General features: G+C 44.2%; 1 protein-coding gene and 1 pseudogene across 1 annotated transcript in view; both read right to left on the reverse strand.

The window, feature by feature from the left end:
- The window catches only part of SNAPC5 (small nuclear RNA activating complex polypeptide 5), a 717,963-nt gene that overhangs the window by 514,171 nt on the left and 180,841 nt on the right, over positions 1-22,951 (reverse strand). The gene's annotated exons all lie outside the window — the stretch shown is intronic.
- On the reverse strand, positions 397-8,550 carry LOC126959300 (uncharacterized; annotated as a pseudogene).

Here is a 22,951-nt window from a genome sequence, read left to right on the forward strand (position 1 = left end):
GAGCCAGGCATGGTGTCAAGCTGGGAGGATATGGTGAGGACATGGCAGGCCCAGTGGCTGCCTTCACAGCCTGCAGCTTCATGGTGGAGGTCAATAAGCACTTGGGCTATGATGGCGCAGGGCATTGAGGCTGTAAAGACAGAGTGTGGGTGCAAGAAGCAGACCTTTTCCCCTCTACATTTGGGGAACTCCCCTCACAATGACTCCTGGTTGAAGGCCAAGCCCACCTCCCACTATAGAAGTTAGTATGGCCAGAAACTCACCATCTCAGCCTTTCTGAGGTATGTGACCAAGGTTCATCCAACTAGAAGTACCTGTCCCAGTTTAGACTCAGGAGCTGATGACATGAGGAAAGAGAGGGCAAGGGTGTTCTCTGTGGCCACAGGGCTGGGGCAGTTATGGCGAGGTCGAGGGCCCAGGGACGGAGGCAATGCAGATGGCATTGGTGGTGCAGACCACAGTGTCCTGGGTTTGGCACTGTTCTGGAGGAGACCCGTCATGGAGCTTGACGTGGGTGACGGTCCTGCTGTGTAGCTCTAGGATAATGATGCTCCAGTCCACCTAGAGGACACACGAGGCTCTCAATATCTTTAAAAACTCTACCTTTTGGTCTGGAAACTTTCAAACATGCACCAAAGTAGAATAGTACAAAGATGGCTACCCACCACAGAGCTTCAACAATCATCATCATCATCCGCCATTATTGTTCATCTTCCCTCCATGCCTCTCTACACACATTTTTTTCTCAAATAAATTTTAATTAATAGACTTCATTTTTCAGAGCAGTTTTACAAAATATGGAGCAGACTGAACCAGAAGTTCCCATATGCCATATCTCCCACCCGGCACATAATCGCCCCCATCGTTAATATCTTGCATTGGTAGGGTACATGTGTTATAGGTAATGAACCAACAGCAATACATTTATTATTATTATTATTTTTAATTATTATCAACAAAAGTCTGTGCTCTATTCAGATTTCCTTAGCTTTTATTTAATGCTCCTTTGCTCTTCCAAGATTCCATCCAGGATCCCATATTGTGCTTAGTCTCTATGTCACCATAGGCTTCTCTTGACTGTGACAGTTTCACAGACTTCCTTTGTTTTTAATGACCTTGACAGTTCTGAGGTGTACTGCTCAGGGATATTGTGGGATGCCCTCTACTGGACTTTATTTTTCCTCAAGGTTAAACTGGGGTGATGAGTTTTTGGAAGGAAGATCACAGAGGTAAAGTGCTATTTTCATCACATCATATTCAAGGTACATACTATCAATCATGATTAATTGCTGTTGATGTTCACCTTGATCCTCTGGATGAAGTAGTGTTTGTTAGCTTTCTCCATGGTAAAGTTACTCTTTTTTCCCTGCTTTCCATATGACTCTTTGGAAGGATGTCACTATGCATAGCACACACCTACAGAGTGTGGAGTTGTGCTCCCCTCCTTTAAGAGTGGAATATCTACATATTTTATTTTATTTTATTTTATTTTATTTTATATTTTATTTTAGACAAGTTCTCACTCTGTCACCCAGGCTAGAGTGCAGTGGCGTGATCTCAGCTCACTGCAACCTCAAGCAATTCACCTGCCTCAGCCTCTCAAGTAGCTGGGATTACAGGAACACACCACCATGCCCAGCTAATTTTTATATTTTTTATGGAATGGGGTTTCACCATGTTGCCCAGGCTGGTTTCAAACTCCTGGGCTCAAACGATCCGCCCGTCTTGGCCTCCCAAAGTGCTGGGATTGTAGGTGTGAGCCACCAAATCCGGTAATACTTTATTTTAAAGCAACTTCCAGACAACCCATCATTTCATTCATAAATAGTCCAGTATACATCTGTAACAGATACAGACTTCCACGCACACAACTATGTTAGTATTTTCACCCAACATCATTAGCAATAATTCTTTAATATCATTTACTATCCATGTTCAGTTTCCCCTAATTGTCTCTAACATGTATTTCTATGGTTGGTTGTTTCATGTCAGGATTTTCATTTTGATTAGGGTCATTTCTCCTAGAGAACTTCAAACATTCTGGTCTTGGCTGGTTGCTGTATTATGGTTTTATTTAACATCTCCTCTGTCCTCTGTATTTCCTGGAAATACAGTTATGTCAGAGGCATGATCAAATCCAGGTTCATTATTTTGATAAGAATCCATTGTAGTGATGCATTCAACGTGAGATGTCCCTCTTTTCGTGTTGCTATGATTGATCAGGGGTTGAGACTTGTCAACATTTCTCCTCATGGATTTAGCAGCTGCTGATAATTGATGCCTAGACTCATGGCCTCTTAATAAATTCCTTTTCTTCTTAAAGAAAGAAGTTGGCCAGGCACGGTAGCTCACGCCTGTAATCCCAGCACTTTGGGAGGCTGAGGTGGGTGGATCACTTGAGGTCAGGAGTTCGAGACCAGCCCAGCCAACATGGTGAAATCTTGTCTCTACTAATAACACAAAAATTGGCCAGGCATGGTGGCACATGCCTGTAATCCCAGCTACTCAGGAGGCTGAGGTAGGAGAATTGCTGGAACGTGGGAGGTGAAGGTTGCAGTGAGCCTAGATTGCACCACTACACTCCAGCCTGGGCGACAGAGTGAGACTCCAAAGCAAAAGAAAGAAGAGAACAGGAGAGGAGAGGAGAGGAGAGAAGAGGAGAGGAGATATATTTCTTGTGACAAAAAATCTGATGGATAAATCCTGGATGCCCAGTCTGGTGCTTTTCAAACTCCACCTGGCAGATGCCTGCCTAAGTTCTTGCTCCTGAAACAGGTATAGCATGGAGGTTTAGAGTGAGGACGGTGGAGCCAGAACTGCCTGAATTGAGGTCCCACCTCTACCACTTATTAAATGTATGCTCTGGACAGCTTTCCTCGGTTTCCTCATCTGTAAAATGGAGATGCTGCTGGTAATAGCAATGCCTAGCTAATAAGGTTATAATCAGAATTAAAGTACTTAATATACACAAAGCCCTGTCTAGCACACAATTAAGCACCAATAATTGTTAACTGATAGGATAATAACACTAATAATTTTTTTTTTTTTTTTGCGACAGAGTCACACCCTGTCACACAGGCTGGATGGCACAATCTCGGCTCACTGCAACCTCCACCCCCAGGGTTCAAATGATTCTCCTGCCTCAGCCTCCCAAGTAGCTGGGATTACAGGCACCTGCCACCACGCCCAACTAATTTTTGTATTTTCAGTAGAGACAGGGTTTCACCATGTTGGCCAGGCTTGTATCAAACTCCTGACCTCATGATCCACCTGCCTTGGCCTCTCAAAGTTCTGGGATTAAGGTGTGAGCCACCATGCCCAACCAACAATAGTAATTTTTAATTTTATTTTATTTCCTAGTTCTCCTCTGACTCCACATCTTCTACTTGGGTAATTCCACTATTCCTGTGACATTGACTATCATCTTCCCTGATACCTCAATGCCAAGAACTGACTTGACTGAAAGATACACCGTCAATATAATAAATTTATTATGAGGGGTGGGGACAATCTAGCGCACTTTTGGTTGTGGCCTTTCCTAGTCATACGGTTTGATTTGCATACATGCCCTAGGGAGAAGGACATGTGAAGAAAAACTTGGGCCTTGGCCCAAAACCCTAGGTGGTGGAAACTACATTACCAGGACAAGAAAATAGATTTGTCTCTGACACCCTTGGGGGGTGGCCCCGGGCAGGCAGAGAAGAACTCACTCTTAGATAAAGGGGGTCAGTAGCCATGGTGACCCACCAGGACGAGGCAGAGAAAGTGGTCCAGTGTCTGGGTTATTGAGTGGCTATTCACAGACACAAAGCTAAGGGATCTGGACATTTTCTTTTCCTTTTTTTTTTTTTTTTTTTTTTTTTGCAGTTACAAGATTTAATAGAGTGAAAACAGAGCTCCCATACAAAGGGAGGGGACCCAAAGAGGGTGGCCATTGCCGGCTCGAATGCCTGGGTTTATATCTGGATCATTGTCCCTCCCCCTGTGCTCTCAGGTGATAGATGATTGGCTATTTCTTTACCTCCTCTTTTTGCCTAATTAGCATTTTAGCAAACTCCCTTTACTACCTGATTGGTTGGGTGTGAGCTAAGTTGCAAGCCCCATGTTTAAAGGTGGATGCGGTCACCTTCCCAGCAAGGCTTAGGGATTCTTAGCCTAGGAAATCCAGCTAGTCCTGTCTCTCAGTACTCCCTCTCAACAGGAAAACCCAAATGCTGTTGGGGAGGTTGGCTGACGACCGCTCTGACTGCTTCCTGCTGAATTGGGGTATAGTAGGGGGTCATGAAGTTGAGATTTCCTCGGGAGGGGTGCCTTCAATGTCATTAACATCAGAGCATGAGCTAGTAGGCCAGTCCAGGGGTCCGCAGTAGATCTTAGTCATGGACCGCATCTGGGGTTCCAATTGAAGAACCATTTGTAGTTTTACAGCTTTGATTCTGGAAGAGACAAACTTAACAAGGAGGTTAAAGATACAGGGATTGAAATGTATGGCCTGAAGTGCAGGGGATTATTTCTTTGGCACACTTCACAGGCCCTCACTATCTGCTTCATAGTTTTGAAAAGGCCTGGTCCCATAAATAAGAATTTGGCCATCTGATAGGTGCTATCAATGCCTAAGTGAAAGATTTGGTGAAGGGTTTTAAGTAATTTCCATTGGTTAGCTGCAGGCAAAAGTATTTTTCCTTCTTCGGTGGCTAGCCATCCTGAGGAGAGGAAACTATGTCCTCATGAAGTTCCCCATTCTATTTCTTCTGCTGAGTACTGGGACTTGGTTTCCCAGAGGGGATTACCCCATACTAGGGGTCCTTCTATAAGCATTTCTAATGGAGGGTCCCACTTTGTGGCTCTTTTGGCTTCAATATCGCTTGGCAGTTCCCTTCTATTTCCCTTTCCTTTCCTTTCTGATGACCCCAGCAGTGTAAGACTGCCACCTCTTTAGGTTTCTGTACACCCAATAATAATCTCCTAATGGCTTCCTGATGTTTGATAGGTGTTCCCTCAGAAGTTAGGAATTCCCTTTCTCTCCATATTGCTGCATGGGCATGGAGGACTAGGTAAGCATACTCAGAGTCTGTATATATATTTCCCTTTTTTCCTTCTCCTAATTCTAGTGCCCGAGTGAGGGCTATTAGTTCTGCCAGCTGAGCACTAGTTCCTGGAGTGAGGGGATTACTTTCAAGTATTCCATTATTACTGATCACTGCATACCCCACTTTTTGAAGTCGTTTTTCTACAAAGGAACTCCCATCAGTATACAAGTTGAGGTCGGGATCAGTCAAGGGAAACTCTAGAAGATCCCCTTGAGCGGCATAGGTTTGAGCAATCACCTGTTGACAGTTATGTTCTATCTTTTCTTCATTGTCTGGAAGAAATGTGGCTGGGTTAAGAGTTGCACAAGTGTGCAGCTGCAGCACTGGACCTTCAAGTAATAGAGCCTGATATTTAAGCAAATGGTTGTCTGACAGCCACAAGTCTCCTTTAGCAGTGAGTATGCCATTCAGATCATGAGATGTCCACACAGTAAGATCTCTTCCCTGTATTATTTTAACTGCTTCAGATACTAAGACTGCTACTGCTGACACTACCCATAAACAATGAGGCCAACTCTTTGCCATTACATCAATTTCCTTACTCAGGTATGCCACAGGTTGCAAGCTGGTCCCTCGGACCTGTTTAAGGACTCCTAGAGCTATTCCTGTTTTTTCTGTGACATATAAAGAAAAGTCTTGCCCTGTTGGCAAGCTTAACACTGGGGCTTGGCTTAGGGACTGGAAAGCCACTTCTGCTTCAGGTGTCCATCTTACTGAATGGGTATTGGCTTTCTGAGTTTCCTTAATTAGTGTATATAATGGCCTGGCTATTTCACCGTGCCTGTGAATCCATATTCAGCAGAAGCCTGTTATGCCAAGGAACCCTCTTAGTTGTTTTAGGGTTTTGATATGAGGACAAGCCAGCATAGGCTGGATACGTTCCTCATTGCGGGCTCTGGTGCCTTTGGATAATTTTAGCCCTAAGTATTTAACCGGCTGTGAGCAGAGCTGAGCCTTTTGTTTGGAAACCTTGTAGTCACAAGTGGCGAGGAAATTTAAGAGCGCTTGGGTGGATTGATGGCACAAGGTTTTTGAACAAGTGGCTACAAGTAAATCATTCTCATACTGAAGGACAAGAGCGTCCAGGTATGAGAACTGGCTCAAATCTTGGGCTAATGCCTGGCCAAATAGATGGGGGCTATCCCTGAGCCCTTGGGGTGAAACAGTCCAGGTGAGTTGAGATGTTGGGTTTGAAGGATCTTCAGAGGCAAACAAAAATTGAGAGTCAGGATGTATAGGGATGCAGAAAAAGGCATCCTTAAGGTCCAGGACTGTAAACCACTCTGCTTCCTCTGGTATTTGGGAAAGCAGAGTATAAGGGTTAGGTACAGCTGGGTATAGAGGGACAACGGCCTCACTCATAATCCTGAGATCTTGCACTAACCTCTGCTGTCTTTTGGGTTTCTGTACTCCTAAAATTGGAGTATTGCAGGGGCTATTGCCTGGTTTTACTAGGCCTTGGGCTTTTAGGTCCTTAACAATCTTTTGGAGTCCTTGCTGGGCCTCAGGTCTAAGGTGATACTGCTGTTGGTAGGGAAAGGAGGCAGAATCCTTTAACTTGAACAGAACGGGCATTCTTTGCTCATCCATATTGTTCTTCTGTTGCCCAGACTTCAGGATTAATTTCTTCCTCAAGCAGGGGACAACAAACGGGTGTTCCTTCTCCTATGTTCAGGTGTATCATGGCCTCTGCTTTTGCTAGAATGTCTCTCCCTAACAAGGGGTTGGGACTTTCAGGCATAATTAGAAAAGCACGTAAAAAGAATAAAGTTCTCCAGTCACTACTTAGTGGCTGGGAGAAGTATCTACTGACTGGCTGTCCTAGGACCCCTCAGATAGTGACAGATCTGGAGGACAGCTGTCTGGGATAGGAGAGTAAGACTGAGAATGCCTCACCAGTGTCCAGGAGACAATTAACCTCCTGGCCCTCAATGGTCAAGCATACCCGGGGCTCTGTGAGGGTGATGACATGGGCTGGCTCTTGCCCCGGGCACCCTCAGTCCTGCTGCTGGATCATCTGGTTAGTGGCTTCTGACTCAGAGGATCTTCGTCCCCTGGGGCAGTGGACCTTCCAGTGATTCCCTTGACATAGGGGCATGGACAAAGGGGTGGATTATTTCTATTCGGACAATTTTTTAAAGTGTCCTTGTAGACCACACTGGAAGCAAGCCCTATTAGGCATTCGATTTGCCCAGCTTTTCCCTTTTCCAGAGCCTCCAAAGTCTGCTTGCCTGAGGGCTGTGACTGAAGCGGTGGCATGTTTTTAATCCCGTTTGTCCTGCCTGCTCCTCCTGATCTCTATTATAAAAAACCAAGGTTGCCAAGTTCAATAGGGTTTCTAAGTTTTGCTCTGGGCCTAAGGTGGACTTTTGGTTTTTTTCTAATGTCTGCAGCTGCCTGAGTGATAAACTTATCCTTTAAGATTAGTTGGCCTTCAATAGAGTTAGGTGACAGAGAGGTATGCTTCCTCAGTGCCTCCCTTAGTCTCTCCAGAAAGGTAGTAGGATTTTCTTCCTTTCCCTGTGTTATAGTGGATATCACTGAGTAATTCACAGGCTTCTTCTGAGTTTTCCTTAGTCCTTCTAGCACGCAAGTTAGCAAATGTCTGTGGCACCAGTCTCCGTGTTCTGATTCTGCGTCCCAGTGAGGATCTATACTGGGAACTGCCTGCTGGCCTGCGGGGAATCGTTCTCTTTCCTCTGTTGTCATCCTATCATTGACCTGACTGAGATACCAGAGATCACCAAACTCTCGGGCTGCAGTTATGGCGGCACTTCTCTCATTTGGGGTTAGTGTCTGATTTAGCAGTAACATTATGTCTCTCCATGTCAGATCAAAGGATTGTCAAACAACATGTTTAACCCTTGTAAAACATCAATATAACCATCAGGGTTATCTGAGAATTTACCTAGGTCTATTTTAATTTGCTTCAAGTCTGAGAGGGAAAAAAGTACATGCACTCTGGCTGGGCCGAATTCTCCTCCTCCCACCACTTGCAGGCGGCATAATCGGGGAATATCCACACTCTTTGGTTCGTTGTTTACCCCTTTGTCTATCTCCTTTTGGACCATTTGGGTTGAAGGGGGATCCTTATTAGTTGGGGAAGGAGTCGGGGTGGGGGGCTGCCAGGTAGGGAGGTAGACTCTGAGGGCTTCCTGTAGGGCATAAATCACACTTTTTACATAATTGCAAGTTGTCTCTTAATGAAAAGAAAGTTTGTACATATGCACTTCACTCCATTTGCCTTATTTTCTACAAAAGAGGTCTAGCTGTAAGATGGTGTTACAATTTATACTTCCCTCAGGAGGCCAGGTTTCTCCCCCTTGAAGTGGATATCTGGCCAGGCGGTACTGCAGAAGAATATAAGTCGTTTCTTTCTTAGTGTCTGAGGGTCAAATTGGTCCCAATTCTCCAGAATACATCTTAAGGGCGTTTTTGCCTTGGAGGGAATGTTTCCCATCTGAAGAAAGAACATAGGGATGCCAGCACCCCTAGTCATTTTCTGATGAGCATCAGTTCAGGATTAATTTCTGAACTAACGAACATACAGCGTCCTCTATGGTCCTAATGCTTATTCCTTTCCAGGGTGCGTCACCACCTGTGGACCTCTGCTTATCGGGTTAGTTACGCTCACTGATGTAGCAGTCCTGCACGTGTTTTCCCTCCTTTCTTGACCACAAGGAAAGGGGTCCAGGCTGCTGTATTCTAGTGGTCCTTTACCAGTGTGCCCAACATTGCCTTTGCGCTCCGAGGTGAGTTCTAGAGCTGGGCTGGATTCCTGAATATTTCATAACAACTCAGCTGCCTCATCAAGATGCATTCCCATAAAACAACAGTTGTTATGCAAACTCATTTCAGAGAGGGTATAAGTAACCTTTTGAGTCAGGATTGAGATAGAGTTTTTTGATTCTGTAAGTACTTTAAGGCTTGGCTGAGTGCAAACAGTTCCCACGTTTGAGGAGACCAATTTTTAGGCAATTCTCCTAACTCTGCTTTCACGAGAGTCTCCCTATCAATTACTGAATACCCATTGTGGTTTTTTTCTCAATCACCTGGGAGGAACCATCTATCGTCCTGTCCTGAAGGGAGTTCCTCCTAGGTCTAGTCAGACCTTTGTATGGTAATTAAGATTTAAATTCCCTGTTAGGAAATTTGCTGGGTTAAGGGAATTTTCAGTGGTTAATGTTAAATCACCTTTTTCTAACAGAATAACCCCATACTTTAAGATTTGAGTTAGTGAGCTACCTTTTTGCTTTTTTGACTTAGGATAATTCTGAACTGGTGAGGTGTGCTCACAATGAGGTTTCCTCTAAAGGTTATTTTTCTACTTTCTTCTGTTGGCAAAGCAGTTGCCACTACAGATTGAATGCATTTGGGCCATCCATGGGTTACTGGGTTAAGCATTTCTGATAGGAAGGCTATAGGTTGTCAGTGGTCTCAGTGTTTTCAGGCTACGCCCTTGTTTACACTGACAACAAGGTAGTATTGGAGTGTTATAGGGTCACGGAGAAGACCTTCAGTTATCAATTATAGGTTTTAAATTTACCCTGGCTTTTAAAGGAATAGGGCACATTGTTTTTTCTTTACTACTTCTATCTTTCTCTTTCTTTCTCTCTTTGACTCCCTCTTTATCTCTCTCTCTTTCCCCTGTCTCTCTCTCTTACTTTCTCTTTTCTCCTACCCCTTTACAAACTTGGGGCCCTGGCAAGGGTGGAGGGGAACAGGTCCCACATAACTGCCTCTGTCAGAGCTGTACACCTAAATTGGGAGGGAAGCCAGAGACAAGACTCTCTGGGTTCATAGCCTAGGGGCCTAAGGACTCAGAATAAGCTTCCTTAGATCTTTGGAGATAAAACTTGCTAGAGGAAATGAAAGTCTGAACCATTAGTACGTAGGAGGCAGGTATAGGAGGAAGTAGATTCAGAGGTAAGGAGAATTTTGGGGCCACATTTTCAAGAAAGTCGTGGTTGGACCCAGGAGGTATGGGTTAGAAGGAAAGGTAGGGGCGCACGCATAGGCGACTGTTGAGTAGAGACTTCTGGCTGTGCCACGATCTCAACCGGCTAACCCCAGGAGTTTGGGATGACAGCTTTTTACCTCTAGTCAGCCCTCTGCTTCCCCAGGAAAATTGAAAGCTGAAGCTGGTTCCAGGCAGACCAACACTGCCAACCCAGAAGGGCTGGGGGTTGTTAGAAAGCCCTTTCCCAGACAGCCTCACACCTGAGTCTTAAGTCCGGCGGCCACGCTAATCATTTTTAACCAGCCGGCAGGTGCCCGGCATTTTCCTCCAATTCTAAGGAAGGATAGGACAGAATAGCAAGTGAAAGTGGTCCAATGTTACTCACTGCTTTGGAGATCCCTTCATAGTTGCCAAAATGTTACACGGTGGGGGGTCCTTGCTCCCAGGGCTCCCAAGATGGTGGCGGGCCACTTCCAAGATGGCGGCAGGCCTCTTGTTCTCTGACCTGGGGTTCTTGGCCTCATGGATTCCAAGGAATGGAATCTTGGGCCATGCAGTGAGTGTTATAGCTCTATTAGAAGCCGTGGATCATGGAACAGAACAGTGGAACCCAACAACTAGTGTTCAGCTCGATTAGGACGAACCCAGGCTCTTAGCCGTGCAGGAGCAATGGCAGGCCTTTAGCCCGATCGGGAGCAGCAATGGGCGCCTTGCTGGATCAGGAGCACAGCGGACACCCTGCCAGATCCGGAGGGGTGGAAGTCAGTGGCGGGTCAGCAATGGTGGCTAATAGCAGCAGTGGATGGCAAGCAAAAGCTCAGCTCAAGCCGTAACAAACATGGACCAGAAGAGTGTGCTGTTGCAAGATTTAATAGAGTGAAAACAGAGCTCCCATACAAAGGGAGGGGACCCAAAGAGGGTAGCCTGACATTTTCTTTTAACACAGTTCTCTTAGTTCTCCCTAAGAGCAGTGATCTGCTCTTAGGGAGCTCACTAGGAATCCCACTATAAGGGCATGTAGAGAGAGACCTGTGGACAAGGGATGTGAGTTGTGCTGACAGGTAGGCATATCAGCACTATTGCTGGAGGCAGCTCTTTGTCACTGTAGTTCCACTCTTGGAACTTTGTCACTGTAGTTCCACTCAGGTTGCCCCTGAAGGGCAGGGGGTGAAGGGAAACCCTCCCTGGGGCAAAACTTTGAGCAGGGCGCCTGGCTGTTTATCTTGCCTGGAAGAAAAGACGACTAAAGGATTGGATTAGATCTATATTGATTTATGGACAGAGGCCAATAGTTTGGTCAGGGACTTGGAGGAAATGCAACTGGAAATTTGATGACAAGGAGGTCTGGAAAGGAGATATTTAGATGGACCTCTCCAAATGGACTCAAAGGTGAAGATATTTTTATTCCAAGTGAATGCTTAGCAAAGAGCAATCTCAGCAGAGCATGATCTTAATAATCAAGTGGGCAAGATGACCCATTCTGTATATGTCAGCAGACTCATAAACAACATTCTGTTACGTTGTTTAAACCAGACTGCAGCCACTAAACTAAATTCCCAAAGGTAGAATCACTTGATCAAAGAGATGCACATTTTAAGACCTTTGGAATGTATTTTTCTCTAGAAAGAGCATATGAGAAAATCTGTTTATCCTCACCAATATCAACATTAGATATTACCATTTAGCATTACAAATGTAAGAAGTAAAGTGGTATTTATTGTTTTAACTTGCATTTATTTGATTACTTGTGAGTTGATTGTTTTTGCACATGTGTCTTACCTATTCGTATTTCTCCTTCTGTAAATTCCATGGGAACTAAGACCTCCAAACCAGCATTCTGTTATGAGTGCTGTTTACGGACAACATTCAAAACCTCACTTCATGCTATTGTGCCTACAGCTCATATCCAGCATGGATTGAGGTTTTCCATGGGCTCAGCAACATGGACTTCCATTTATCAAAAGCAATCTGGCTATCATCATTGCTGAATACCCAACCTACCTACCAACAGCAGAGACCAACATGGAGCCCCTAACATAGCACTCCCTAAAGGGCCAGCCAACACCTGGTGGCAGGTTGACTAGGTTGGACCACTTCTATTTTGGAAGCGGTAGCCCTTTTTATCACTGGACTAGGTATGCTTTATGGATATGAGTTTGCCTTCCCTGCCTACAATGCCCCTGCCCCCATCACCATTCATGGACAGAATATCTTACTAATGTCACAGTATTCCACACAGCATTGCTCCTGACGAGGGAACTCATTTCACAGCTAATGAGGTGCATCCATGGGCTTGTGCTCATGTAAGTCACTGGCCTTAAGCATCCACCTAACAGAACAGAGAAATGGCCATTTGAAGACTTAGTTATGGTGCCAGTTGGGGGGAGCTTTTTGCAGGACTTAGGTAATGTCTTTTGAGATGCAATATGTTCACTGAATCTCAGTATATGGTGCAGTTTCTTCTGTCGTCAAAACTCAGAGGGTGCAGACAGACTTCAAGAGGTAGAAATGGCAGTGGCTTCTCTCACTACTATTTCTAATGACCCACATTTTTGTTTCCTGCCCCTGCAACTTCGGGATTCTCTGGTTTGGAGGTCTTAGTTCCATGGAATTTACAGAAGGAGAAATACGAATAGGTAAGACACATGTGCAAAAACAATCAACTCACAAGTAATCAAATAAATGCAAGTTAAAACAATAAATACCACTTTACTTCTTACATTTGTAATGCTAAATGGTAATAATATCTAATGTTGATATTGGTGAGGATAAACAGATTTTCTCATATGCTCTTTCTGGAGAAAAATACATTCCAAAGGTCTTAAAATGTGCACCTCTTTGATCAATTGATTCTACCTTTGGGAATTTAGTTTAGTGGCTCCAGTCTGGTTTAAAGCCCAGTGTTTGGAACCAGACCAACCTGGGTATGAGTTCTGTCTCTGACACATACAGCTGTGTTCATTGAGTAAGCTGGCTCTCTTCCAGATAAAGTAGAATGAATACACACCGAATATATGGTAGCTATTATCATCACTTTTGCAGTTATCAGCGTTCCCAAAGACTTAGCCACATGGATGTTCATCATAGTATTGTTTTTAATAGTAAAAACTTGGAAACCAGTTTGGCACCATGGTTCACACCTGTAATCTCAGCACTTTGGGAAGCCAAGGCAGGCAGATCACTTGAGGCCAGGTGTTTGAGACCAGCCTGGCCAACATAGTGAATCCCTGTCTCTACTAAAAATACAAAACTTAACCAGGCTACTACAAAAATTAGTCCCTGCAGTCCCAGCTACTTAGGAGGCTGAGGCATGAGAATCGCTTGAACCTAAGAAGTGAAGGTTGCAGTAAGCTGAAATCACACTGCTCTTTTCTAGCCTGGGTGACAGAGCAAGACTCTGTCTCAAAAAAAAAAAAAAAAAAAAAAAATTGGAAGCCACCTAAATATTCATTAATTGAGGATCATCTAAAAAATTACGATGCATCAGTTGAATAAAATACTATATATCAGCCAGGTGCAGTGACTCATACCTGTAATCCCAGCACTTTGGGAGGCCGAGGCGGGTGTATCACCTGAGGTCAGGAGTTCGAGACCAGCCTGGCCAACACGGCAAAACTGCATCTCTACTAAAAATACAAAACATTAGCCAGGTGTAGTGGCAGGCGCCTGTAATCACAGTTACTTAGGAGGTTGAGGCAGGAGAATCGCTTGAACCCAGGAGGCGGAGGTTGCAGTGAGCTGAGATCATGCCATTGTACTCCAGCCTGGGTGACAGAGAGACTCTGTCTCAAGAAAAAAAACAAAAACAAAACAAAACAAAAAACTATATATTGATTTAAAATGTTTATAGAAGTATTTAACAAAATGGAAAGATATTAACAATACACTATTAGGTAAAAAAGCAAGTTTTAAAATATATACTATATAATGTCATTTTAGTGTTTTTTAAAAGTTATATATTATGCATAAAACTAATGCTCACATGATGTAAAATATAGTGGACATAGTTATTATTCTGCTTGGGAGATAGGAAATTGGGTGATTTTCATTTTCTCCTTTGACTACTCCATATTCTCCACATTTATTTTGGAAATAACTATGTATTGCATTCGTAAAGTTAAAAAAAAAAAAACCCTCCCCTGTCACACCAATGTGGTTTTTAAGATTTCAACTTTTAGATTCAGTGGGTACATGTGCAGGATTGTTACAAGGATATATTGCATGGTGCTGAGATCTGGGGTATGACCGAACCATCACCCAGCCTTCCCCTTCCTCCCTCCCCTTTCTCATAGACCCCAGTGTCTATTGCTCCCTTTTTTTTTTTTTTTTTTTTTTTGAGATGAAGTCTCACTCTGTTGCTCAAACTGGAGTTCAGTGCCACAATCTCGGCTCACTGCAACCTCTGCCTCCTGGGTTTGAGTGATTCTCCTGCCTCAGCCTCCCAAGTAGCCTCCCAAGTACAGGCATGTGCCACCATGTCCGGCTACTCTCTGTATTTTTAGTAGAGATGGGGTTTCACCATATTGGCCAGGCTGGTCTCGAACTCCTGACCTCGTGATCCACCCGCCTCGGCCTCCCAGAGTGCTGGGATTACAGACGTGAGCCACTGTGCCCAGCCTATTGCTCCCATCTTTATGTCCATGTGTACCTAATGTTTAGCTCCCACTCACAAATGAGAACATGCGGTATTGGGTTTTCTGTTTCTGCATTAATTCCTATAGGATAATGGTCTCGAGCTGTACCCGTGTTGTTGCAAAAGATGTGATTTCATTCATTCTTTTTTTTTTCATTCTTTCTTTTTCTTTCTTTCTTTTTTTTTTTTTTCTTAAGACAGAGTCTCCCTCTGTCACCCAGGCTGGAGTACAATGGCATGATCTCAGCTCACTGCAACCTCTGCCTCCTGGGTTCAAGCATAGTATTCCACTGTGTATATGTACCATATTTTCTTTATCCAATCCACTGTTGATGGAAACCTAGGTTGATTCCATGTCTTTGCTATTGTGAATAGTGCTGTGATAAACATACAAGTGCATGTGTCTTTTTGGTAGAATAATTTATTTTTCTTTGGCTATATACCCCGTAATGGGATTGCTGGGTCAAATAGTAGTTCTATTTTTAGTTCTTTGAGAAATCTCCAAACTGCTTTCCACAGTGGCTGAACTAATTTACACTCCCACCAACAGTGTATAAGCATTTCCTTTTCTCCACAGCCTCATCAACATTTATTATTTTTTGACTGTTTAATAGTAGCCATTCTGTCTGGTGTGAGATGGTATCTCGTTGTGGTTTTGATCTGCATTTTTCTGATGATTAGCGGTGTTGAGCATTTTTCCACATGTTTGTTGGTCGCTTGTATGTCTCCTTTTATGAAGTGTCTGTTCATATCCTTTTCCCACTTTTTAATGGCATTGTTTTTTGCTTGTTGATTTAAGTTTTTTATAGGTTCTATATATTAGACCTTTGTCGGATGCATAGTTTGTGAATACTTTCTCCCATTCTGTAGATTGTCTGTTTACTCTGTTGACAGTTTCTTTTGCTGAGCAGAAGCTCTTTGGTTTAATTATCTCTTACTTGTCAATTTTTGGTTTTGTTGCAATTGCTTTTGAGGATGTAGTCATAAATTCTTTGCCAAAGCCAATGTCAGAAGAGTATTTCCCAGGTCTCATCTAGGATTTTTTAGTTTTAGGCCTTTCATTAAAATATTTAATCCATCTTGAGTTAATTTTTGAATATGATGATAGGTATGGGTCCAGCTTCAATCTTCTGCATATGGTTAACAAGTTAACCCAGTGCTGTTTATTGAATAGTGAATCCTTTCCCCATTGCTTATTTTTGTTAACTTTGTCAAAGATCAGATGGCTGTAGGTGTGCAGCTTGATTTCTTGGTTCTCTGTTCTGTTCCTTTGGACTATATGTCTGTTTTTATCAGTACCATGCTGTTTTCATTACTATAACCTTGTAGGATAGTTTGAAGTTGGGTAATGTCTCTCCAGCTTTGTTCTTTTTGCTTAGGATTGCTTTGGCTATTCAGGCTGTGTTTTGGTTCCATATGAATTTTATAATAGATTTCTCTAATTCTCCAAAAATGACATTGGTAGTTTGATAATAATGGCATTGAATTTATAGATTGCTTTTGGCAGTATGACCATTTTAACACTATTGATTCTTCCAATCTAAGAGCATAAAATGTTTTTCCATTTATTTGTGTCATCTATGATTTCTTTCAGCAGTGTTTTGCAGTTCTCCTTTTATTGATCTTTCACCTCCTTGAATAAATGTATTTCTCGGTATTTTTTGGTATGGCTATTGTAAATGAGATTCAATTCTTGATTCAGCTCTCAGCTTGAACATTATTGGTATATAGAAATGCTACCGAGTTTTGTACATTGATTTTGTATACTGAAACTTTACTGAAGTTATTTATCTGGTCTAGGCAAACCAGTGTTTTAAATTCAGGCAGATAGAGAGGGGAACAGGTGAACTCTGCATACCTGATCCCAGACAGGATGCATTCTCCTGCATCTGGGAGGAGGCTGACTGGCCAGTAGGAGATTTTAGCTACATTAATTCTGTGACTTCCAGTTCACAGCCCCTACTTGGCACGATCCCATCCCTATTCCAGCTGTCCCCAGGATGCTGGGTCTGCAATGGCAGGGAGAGAATTCCCTGGCTCTGCTCACTGACAGGATGGGAGAATGTCCCAGCAGCTGCCTCCATACCCGAGACCAGACATGCCATATTAAGGGCATCTGACTGGAATGTGGCTGCTTGGGAGAAACAGGCCCTGACCCAACACCCCAGGCCTGTGTGTATTGGCTGAGGTTCACAAAGACGCTGGCCTTCAGTTCGGCAGATCGAAAATATTTTTCAGTGAAGCCCCAGTATTTGACTGGAGAAACAATAATATTCCTTCTCTGGATGTCAAACATCCGGATAAACAGAAGCCCTCTTTTTCCGCCTCCTCTCTTCCCTGAGTGTTACAAAGGATGCTCTGACATAGGCTTTTGGAAGGAACTCACCCAGCCAGGGTGAGGGCCAACCTGAGCCACAAAGAGTGCTTATTTTTTTAAAAAAGAGGGAAACATGTGGCCCATTTCAGGTTTGCTCAAAGGGCCTGGTTTCTTCAGGAGCAAGGGTGCGAGACCTACCTCTTGAGATCGGATGACTCAGAGTGGTATGGTGGCTGCCACTGACACTTGTGGCCTGGGGGTCCAAGCCCCATCCCCAGCAGAAGACTGGGGCGTGGCTGGGGAGGGGCCTAGCAGGGAGAGGTTATCCTACCCAGAGGTATGGTTGTGGGTGCAGCCAGAGGCAGGGTGCGTATGGGGTCAGGAGTAGAAAGGGAGGTGGAGGGCAGACATTAATTGAAGAACTCCTATTATTTGCATTGAACTGGAACCCAAGAATTACCAAGCCACAGAAAGTCAATCTCACCCAGCAGATGGACAAATCCAGTGGATGTGGCTAAGCCCAGAGGTTAAATGAAGGCATTCCTAACAAGTCCTCTACCAAATAGAACACATTCAGGAGATCCATTGGAGAATTTCTGGGAAAGAAAGGAGAGGGGATAATGACCCAAACCCTTCTCAAGTCTCACAAGGGATCATAAAAACTTTCCCAATTCCTTGGGTTCCTTTGAGCACCGCCTTAGCCCAGTTTAGCCAGTGACCCCTCAACTGGGCTTTTTGTCCCATAACTCACTGGCTAGCTCCATATCACTGGCAGAGTCTGCTTCCTGACACGGGCCCTGGAGCCCCTCCCAGAGCCAGGGCCACAACACCTCCTTCCAATGCTTCATCCTGGTGTCTCATCCTGAGACAGCTGACAGCTCTCAGGGCCAGACCCACTGACCTGTCTTCCCTTTGGTGAGACACGTTGGCTTTCCCATCTTGGTGTCAAACCTTAACTCTGTAATAATCACATTCTCACAGGCAGAACTAGTATTCACTCAAGTATCCTTCCATCAGAGATGCTCAAATTGAAGACTTAAGTGCTCTCATGCAATGGGATAAACTTGAACCTCTTCATCAGAACTTCTTGGAAACCCTAGTAGAGAGTCCTCCATGTTTATATGGACTGGATTTAGCCCAACCTCTGGCAATGTATAGAAATTCTGACTCCTTTGCAGACTTCATCACTGAGCCCTGATTCCACTATGAAACACCATCACCAATCTGTCCCTTACTCTCCACCTTCACTGTCTCTTCTCTGGTTCAAGCCACCTTTATCTCTTTGCCTGGGTTATTGCCATAACCTCCTCCCTGCTTCCACTCTGGTCCACATCCAATCCCTTTGCTGCACAAGCAGTTCCTCTGCTTAAAACTCTTCCCTGGTCTGCCATTGCCCTGAGAATATGAAGCAGGCTCCTAACCCAGTGGTCCTACCGTCTGTTCATTGCTTGCAGTTCACCTCCATTCATGGTTCTCTTCCCACCAGCCCCAGCCACAGTGGCTTTTTCTCTGCCTTTCTATATGCCCACCATGTTCTTGCTCTAGTACTGTCCTTAGTCCAGTACTGTTACCACTGCCTGGAACAGCCTCTATGCCCAGACTGGCTCTTTGTTACACTTTATCCTATAAGTCCAAGCTTCAGAAAGTCTTTCTCTCACCACTCAAGACAAGAAAATTCCTCATGGTATTCTCCTCTTTCCCCTATGGCACTTACCAGACATCAAGGTGTGCATCTAACCAGGTTTTCACTTGTTCAGTATCTATCTTGACTGCTGGCCCATGAGCTCTTTTACAACAAAGATGATGTCTGCATGGTTCATCCTTATGTGGTGTAATCCACATAATAGATGCTCAGAAATATTTCCTGAGTTAGTAAATAAGTAGGTAAACTGTCTTTGTCTGTTTTGTGTTGCTAAAGCAGAATACTTGAGGCTGAGTAATTCATAAAGAAAAGAGGTTTATTTGGCTCATGATTCTGGTTGCTGGAAAGTCCAAGATTGGGCAGTTGCATTGGGTGAGGGGCTCACATTGCTTTGACTCATGGTGGACAGGGGACAAGGAGCCAACATCTGCAAAGAGATCACCTGATGAGAGAGAAACAGAGAAAGCAACCGAGGAAGTCGGACTCTTTTTAACAACCTGTTCTCAGGGTAACTACTCCATTCCTGTAAGACTAAGAACATGCTCACCCTAACAAGATGGCTTTAATCTAGTCACAAGGGATCTGCCCCCATGACACAAACACCTCCCACCCAACCTCACCTTCCAACACTGCTACATGGGGGATGAAATTTCAACATGAGTTTTGGTGGGAGACCAACCACATCCAAACCATAGCATAAACAAAAGAGAGAGAGTAGGCTACAGTAAGGCAAAGGACACCAGGAGGCAGCTGATTTAATAACCACCTGGGCTCTGAGAGTCCTTGATTGGCATCTGAGATCAACCACATTCTAGCTGTGTGACATTGGGTCAATAACTTAACCTCATTAAGCCTCAGTTTCCTCATCTATAAAACAGTGATTATAAGACTTTCCTCACTAGGTGGTTTTGAAAATTAAAGGTAATGCATTTTCAGAGTCTGACCCAATGCATGGCACTAAATAGATCTCTTCATTTATGCTAAAAACACATATTGAAAGCATCCATGGGCTGGACCTGAGCTGGGGTCTAGGGGCCACACAGGCCCTGCACTCAAGGAGGATACCAGTTAGAGGCTCTATAAATTGCAGCTATTCATAGTAATGGAACTACTAGTAGTATTAATAAACAAAATGTTAGGAAATTCTCTAGCCAGGGTGAATGAGCCAAGCCCTGTGGAAGCCCGCCTGGGAAAACCAAGGACATGAGAGAAGGGAACACAGTGTGAAGCAAAATACAGGAGCCAGTGTGTGTTTTACTATAAATTGTCCTTTGATCTTTTTTTCACGGTTGGCTTCGATTTTCCATTTAACTGAATTCAAGAAATCTCTGACGAAAGTTTTCATTCATAGAATAGATATTTACGTGTAGGTTGCTTTCAGGAGACGGAGGTTCAGAGGTGACTACCAACATGCTCTCCGCCCTCAAGAAGCTTATAGGGGAACAAGACACACAAAAAATCCAATCAGAAGTGAAACCTAAAAGAGACACAGGTGAAGGGGATGGAGATTCAGAGGTGGGAGCCACAGGCTTCATGGCATGTGGCATTTGAGTACACTGGAGGACATACAGGAGGAGAGAGCATGGCAATGGGAGAGGTTTGGGATATGGAATCAGATGACCTCGCTTAAAATTTACCCTTAGAAAAGCACAGTTTCTCATCTGTAAAATGCGAATAATAATAGTAATAAAACCTCTCTGCATTGTTATGATTATTTTATGTCATCATTATCTCACACACACACACACACACACACACATGCACACACACACAGATTTCCTGGGAAATGTCAGAGCCATGGGACTGAGAAACATCTCTTGAGATTCTGGTGAACTCCCCAGCATCTCGTCCTCATTGTTTCCTCCCCTAGTGGTGGCAAGGTAGACTCTCTAGGCCTGGAGGGCATGTGCTTAGTGACGGGTGACAGTGGTTGATGATAGTTGTCCCGCCTCGTGCCTGGCTCACTGCTCCACATCCTTCTACTTAATCCATCCGAGATAGAAATAACACTTCTCAAACTCTCAAATCACTCCCATCCAGTCGGAGAACTTTCAGGAACACTTGGGGGGGTCCAGCATCTGAGCCTGGATGGGCCATCAGCCCAGGCTGCCAGAGATGCCAGTGGGCTGAAGTGGGGCAGGGCAGACACTGGCCAGCTGTCCACCCAACCCATTTCCAGTTCATCCTGAGCACATGGCTAGACTGCATTCTTGCAGCTGAGTGTGGCCAAGCAGCCTAATTCTAATCAATGAAAAGTGATAGACATGTGCTCTTCTCAGCCCTGACAGATATAACCCTTCCACACTCCTTCTCCTTCTCCTGGAGTCCTCTCCAGCATGACTTTGGAGGCCAATTTAAAGTTGGAATGCCTGCCATCAGTCAAAGTCTCTGAACCGCTGCATGGAGAAGGATGCCCTCACGCTCACCATGTCTGAACCCAAACTAGAACAGCCCTGCAGTGTTAAACGAGGCATGACATAAACTTGCATTATGTTTATCCATGATATGTTTGGGTCTATTTGTTACAACAGCAATACTCACTAATACAGAAGAGCAGGAATCCCCTGGCTGAGGAGGACCAATGCAGGAAAGGCCAAAGAGCAGTTAGAAATCAGCATCCTGAGAGAACACAAGATGTCGTGACCAAGGTGTCTAAACATCAAACGCAAGACTGTGGGGGTATAAATGGAGTTGAGGGTTAGCATCTAGGCAAGGTGAGGTCAGAAATAACAAGGAGATGGGTTACAGGTGGCTGTTGAAAGCAGCGCTGTTGTGCCCAGCTTGTTCTCGTGGGTTAAGAAGATTTGAAGATTGAGGCCAATGCTCTTGTCGTTGGGCCCGTCCTACAACTCAGTTTTTACCTTCTATACTCAATCTGTTGCCTGAAACCCCAGGGCCTGGTAACTAGGACTCCATGACCCTCCCCTGGGCCCTGGGACAAGATTGATATCTGATATTTAGTCTGATGGTCCAACACCATTTTACAGATGAGGAAAAGCAGACCCAGAAAAAATGAAGGGGCTAATTCATAAAGCCCAAATTGATCTTTCCACCTGGTCTTGGCCAGGGCACACTGTTTCCAGCAAAATCCTGCCTTTTTAATGCCCTGGCCAGAGCCTCCCCAAAAGGACCGCTTCTCTCCTCCCTCTCTCTCTTCTGGCAAGCTAGGCTTCCAAGCCTGGCCATTGAGAATTTAAAAGAGCTGGTTTCTTCTGGTCCCAAAGAAAAACAAGCTGGCCAATTTTCTGTTAGTCCCAAGGCAGCTCCTCACTGCCCTGGAGCCAAGCAGACACTGGCCAGTCTGTGTGGAGGGCTGAGGCTGCAGTACCCACCAGGCGGTAATGACTTCTCGGAGGGAGCTGGCCTCAGCTCAGGCCATTCCGGGTTGGGGGGGAGAGGAAACTGAAGACAAAACTGCGCTTCTCGTAAAGGTCTAATTCTAAAAATAAAGACAGAGTTAGCCTAGTGAGTGTCTGCAGGGATGCTTGTCTGGGTAGAGAAGTTACAGAGCAGTGCCGAGGTTCTTGAGTTAGGCAACCAGACTAAGAAAATGGTGCAAAGTAAGCCTTCTCCTGAGAAGATCTGCATCCCAACAAGATCAGAGCTTTCAGCTTCTGATAAATCTGTTAAGAAGAGGATGAGTCCGAGAAACTTAAAGCTAGTCTCAGATCTAGTAAAACAATAAAGAGAAATTATTTGTTCTTGCACCTGGAAATTTCAAAAATGTGAGCTTCAGGCAAGGTTTGATCCAGTGAGTCAACGATGTCATCAAGCATCCAGTTTCTTTATATCCCTCTTTCTGCTTTCCATGGAATCACTGGGTTGCTAGAAAAAGGAAGAAAAAAACATACAGGATGTCTATTTAAATTTCATTTTCATATAGACAATAATTTTTTTAGTAAGAGTATGTCCCATGCAATATTTGGGACATAATTATACTAAAAAGTTATTTGGTATTTATATGAAATTCAAGTTTCACAGAGTATCTTGTATTTTATCTGACAGTCTTATCCTAAGATGAGCACATATTCTCTATCTTTCTCTCTCTCTTTCTCTCTCTCTCTCTCTGTCTCTCTCTCTCTCTCTCTCTCTGGTAGCTCCTTGTGGTTGGAGATGAGAGAAGACAGTTCTCTTTCAAAACCTCAAGCAGACACCTCCTTGTATCTTCTTGGCCTGAAATGGCTATTTCTGAACAAGTGTCTATAGCTGGAGAATAAGATAAACTAATTGGATTAAGGAGAGGAGGCAGAGTGAAATGGCCAAACAGAAGCCTCCACTGATCATCCTCCTTGCAGGAACACCAAATTGG

This window comes from Macaca thibetana, chromosome 7 (genome assembly GCF_024542745.1).
Source record: "Macaca thibetana thibetana isolate TM-01 chromosome 7, ASM2454274v1, whole genome shotgun sequence".
Classification (NCBI taxonomy): Eukaryota; Metazoa; Chordata; class Mammalia; order Primates; family Cercopithecidae; genus Macaca; species Macaca thibetana.